We start from the raw sequence: 4,951 nt of genomic DNA, 5'->3' as shown, positions 1-4,951 counted from the left end.
AGACCAAGACTCTGATTGTCCAAGCAGGAAAAGCTGCAGTGTGGCATGCACCTCTTACTGAGAGCTTACTCTTACTGAGAACTTACTACAGCCTGCAGAGCTGTGGCAGAAGTTAGATGTGCAGATGCTGTTCACTGAAGCACAGCTCCACCTCAGTTAAAGGTGTTGCAAAGACCTCAATGGGAATAGCATTTTTTTTTTTTAAGCTATTGCTGTGCTTCGTATATAACCCTGGCCATTGATCTGACAGCTGCACATGAATACAAGGAGGTCACCAAGAGTGGCTGAGTGCTGCCTACGGGGCTCAAAGAGGTGCTGGGGCTGAAATAGCTATCAGAGCTCCACACAGGAATTTTTGTGGCACAGCACAATGGCATTTCTCATTCTCTTCACCAGGCTGACTGCTTTGTTTTTCACTATGAACATAAGACAGCATAAGTGTGTATCGGTGCAAAGATCTGGCATTAACAGTGAAGATGAATGTGCACAAGCAGAGTCATTTTCTATACAATTATTTATTTTCTATATATATTTTCTATAAGATTATTTATTTATGCTACTATCTGAGGAGGGGAAACTGAGGGAGCTGCTCTTGGTCACCAATGGCAGGATAGGAACAACACTAATCTTCACTGGGGAGGGTCAGATGGGCATTGGGAAACATTTATTTACTATGAGGATGGTCAGATCCTGAAACTGGTTTCCTAGAGAGGTTGTTGATGCCCCATGCTTGTCAGTGCTCAAGAAGCATTTGTACAATGCCCTCAATAATGAGATTTACCTCTTGGTTGGCACTGAAATGGGCAGGAATTGAGACTGGATGGTCTTTGAAGGTCTTTTCCAACTATTCCATTCCATTCTATTGTCACTACATGAAGACCAATGGCAAGAAAAGACCCCCCCGGCTATAATTTGATAACTTCCTTAAGTTAATGACATGGTATTACAATCTGAAAGTCCCTCAGTTCCTCCAAGCTTCACTCACCTTCTTCTGTGCTCTGTAATGCACGTGAATAATGCATCCTCTGCTATCACCGCTCAAAGTCAGAGAGATAAACAATCTCCTGTAAGAAACCGTGTCTTCAATTCATTGACAGTGTTTCAAAAGTCTTAAGTCCCCAAGTGAACTCCAGAGCATGTCTTTAAACAAATAATAGGGGACTGGGGCAAAGAAAAACAGAGTGTTAAACAGATAGTGCTGAGCAGTGCCTATTTGCTACTGCAGCAAGCTACAGTGGCTGACTCATGATTGCTGAGGCAGTGTCAGGTGAAATGGAAGACCTCAAGACCCAGAAAACAGGCAATGTCACATCCCAAGTGCAGCACTACTGTACCCTGAATTCATGCCAAAAGTGGCAGGAGTCATTTTCAATCACTGCTTCAGACCTCTGCTTTCCTCGTTCTCTCTGCCAGCAGCTGCAGACAGCTCAGTTTGCCCCTCAGCAATATGCAAACAACTGGCCATGTGTCTGTCGGATTTGCAAAATATTTACTGAAAATATCACAGCTTGTTATTTTGATAGAAATTGCATAAGGCGGAAGAATCATATTATTTACAGGGTGGCATTCTTATAAACATTTAGTTTGTGCAAGCAAGACTAAGATCACTTTCTTGTTTGAGGCAGGCAGGGAATGAGGAGGAAGAGTAGAGTCAAACAAATCTCTAATACCCAAGGTAATCTCAGTTAAACTCTTCAAACAAGTCTGGTTCTGTATCCACTTTGAGCAAACTGACAGATTTTGCATTATATTGAGGCAAAATAGATAGATAGATAGATAGATAGATAGATAGATAGATAGATAGATAGGCAGACTGGCAAAAACCTGGGCCGTGCAAAATTGACCTCTTTCTAAAGTAGGCATAGCTATGACAGACAAATTGCTTTTGCTTAAATTTGTTATTAATCAGTTCAAAGAAACATTATAAGGGCTCAATTTAACAGAATGTCCAGCTCAACAACTAATTCCTCCGATTGTAATAATATATCAGAGAAAGCAGTCCTAATAAGGTTGAGAGAGGCACTACATGGCAGCATAGTTAGTCAAATTGCCTGCAGGCTCACTGGATGCAATTTTCATCTTAAAAAGTTTTTTTCCCTCCATAATTCTGCCAATGTCTAAGCACCTTGGTGGAAAAATGAAAATCCTAGTCACATTTTGGGTTTGTTTCAAAGTAGTATTGCTTGCTTAGCAAGAAGAGCTGCTGCATGTTGTGCTAACACTGAACACATCCATATGATGATAAAGCTTCACAGAAAAGAAGCAGAGGCCAAAACAACCTGCTGCTTCAGATTAGCACATCAGCTTTACAGCCTATGAGATGTATTTAACTGCTACAAATATTTATATACACACACAAGCGTCATTATGTTCATAATAAAGACTCTCTTTCGTAACGTCATCATCTGGATTCTCTTAGGTAGCTGAGCAATGAGACAGCATAATGAAATACAAAGTGTGAAATGCTTTAAAATATTATGGGTTGTTCCCAGACTTTTTCACAAGTGATTTCACTATAAAAACTGAAAGAAGAAAGGCACAGAATTAGCATTCCTAGGAAATGAATAAATTGTTGCAACCTGATCAGGAAGACAGATGTAACGTTTTCTCTCCTCAGGAAGTAAGGAAAGTTAAGCTAGTACTGCAAAATACAATGAGGAGTGTTTGTCATAAGTTAAAAAACAATGAACTCCAGCTGTTCTCTTTGTCCTGGAAGGTTTATATTCAAAGATAAAATATTTATTTCTGCAGGAACATTCTAGAAGAGATTTCATCCCCAGTGACAGCTCTTGAAGTCAAATTGTGTGTGACATAGATTTACAAGCTATCAGAGAGGCTCTCTGATGCTCTATTGAAAGTAAAAAATGATATATCAAAATGAGGATTTAACCTAAACTTCTACAACTGGAAGGTCAGTAGAATGCAACTTGCCTATTCTTTTGACTAGAGGTTCAGCCCCTGTTCCGAACGTCATCTGCTGCCTTGCCAAGGAGCGCTTTCCATTACCAATCCATCATGCCAAAGCGTCCTAGAGACAACTCAACTTCATAGAATCACCAAGGTTGGAAAAGATCTACAAAATCATCCAGTCCAACTGTCCACCAATAGCTTTCACTAAACCATGTTTCTCAACACAAAATCCAAATGTTCCTTGAACACCTCCAGGGTCAGTGACTCCACCACCTCCCTGGGCAGCCCATTCCAGTGCCTGACCACTCTTTCAGAAAAGTAGTATTTCCTAACTTCCGTCAGAAACCAAGCTAGCCTTAGAGTGTCTCTAGTAAATCATTGCATTATCTGCCCAAAGAGGTATCTCACAAACCAGAACGTATGAATCACATGGCACTTGGTCTTTTCTTCCTTCCAGCCCAGACTTGCTTCTTATTATTATTTGAGAAATCTTCTGTCTGTATGCCTTGTCTCCACTTTAAGCAGGAGGAGTTACCTTGGTGATAGAAGGCATGCTAAGAGTCTGGATCTCTAGTTTCTGCTTTAGTCATAGATTATTCCTTATTTCTATGGAAATAAACCTCTGTGATGATGGGAAAAGGAAATTGAATGTAAACTGTGCATCCAGGGAATAAATCTGACAGAACCCTCTTTCCTGTTGGAAACACATCCCACATAAAGCCTGTTTGGATGGAAAATAAATTATTTCAGTTTCTGGAGTTCCTCACTACTGCGTTCCCCAGGAAAATACATAAGTAAGTAAGTAAAAAGTAAGTAAGTAAATAAATAAATAAATGTAGTGATATGTCTAAGCCTGCATTTGTCTGAATCAGAGCTAGTCAACGTGCCATCAGAATCAATCATGTGAAGTCTGACAGTAAGTAGAGCAAGAAGCAGCATCAGAGTGACTCGCTCTTGTGTTCCCTTCATGAGCCAGCACGAGTGAATTTAAGCAAAAAACACACTGGAAAAAAATCCACCTGTTCTGCAGGCAAATAAAGGTCAGAATCATTTCTCACAAGCAACTATCCATAAAACTGAAAAAATAACTCAGATGTTTAAATAATTTTCCCATGTTAACAGGAAAGATAAAGCAAGGGACAAGTTGCAGTTAAATTTTTGTTTCATCTTCTTCTCTTAAGCCATGTGAAAACAATTAATTTTCAGGGAAGGCAGTAATATGTGTAACTGCTGAAATGTCCTTCTACCCAGACTTCATTCAAGGGATCCTAAACAAAAATGATTAGTGTAAGACAATCTGATTTCACCCATTGAGGAGCTCAGCTGCTAAAAAATAGCATGCACATATGTAATCTGTCATGATTTTGGAAATTCTAATAACAGATACGACCTTAAACTTAAGCTCCATCCAACGGTGTAATGCAATCAGTTTTGAAACACAACATTCTGGTTTTAAAATCTCTGGCACTCCTGTAGAAAAGTCTATATGACCACATATTTCAAAATTGTTTTTTAGTGAAGAATCATCACTGAACAGTGATTTATCTTGAGTGCTTCTGGTCAAGTCCAGCAACAGCCACCATTAATGTAATGGACCAAGAAATAAGTATAAAATCACTGGTGCTAAAACTTGTGGCTAAGACAAAACGGAATAGATGGAGATCAAACTAAAACTGACAACCAGAATGATTTCACTCAGTTGGTGAACTGGACTTACTCAGTGAAAATGGCTTCCACACAAAATAGCAGATTTTCACATGAAGGAAGAGGAGATATAAGCCAGACCAGCAGACTGAAAAACACTATCCTAGGAAACAAGCTAACAAAGTGACCACAAGAATTAGATAATAAAAAAAAGGTCACATGGCTACAACACATTTCATGAAGAAATAAGTGGGGTTTAAGATGACTATAGACATGATGTTACAAAATCAGTGGCTGGAAAATGAAGCCAAACTAACATGTGCTAGAAGTTAGAGACGTATCTATATCTGCGCTGTGTATGTGTAAGGCTGCATTCATACACAGATAAACCAAACAC

This window comes from Tetrao urogallus, assembly GCF_951394365.1.
Source record: "Tetrao urogallus genome assembly, chromosome: 2".
In the NCBI taxonomy this organism is placed as follows: Eukaryota; Metazoa; Chordata; class Aves; order Galliformes; family Phasianidae; genus Tetrao; species Tetrao urogallus.
Note: the sequence above shows the minus strand (reverse complement) of the source record.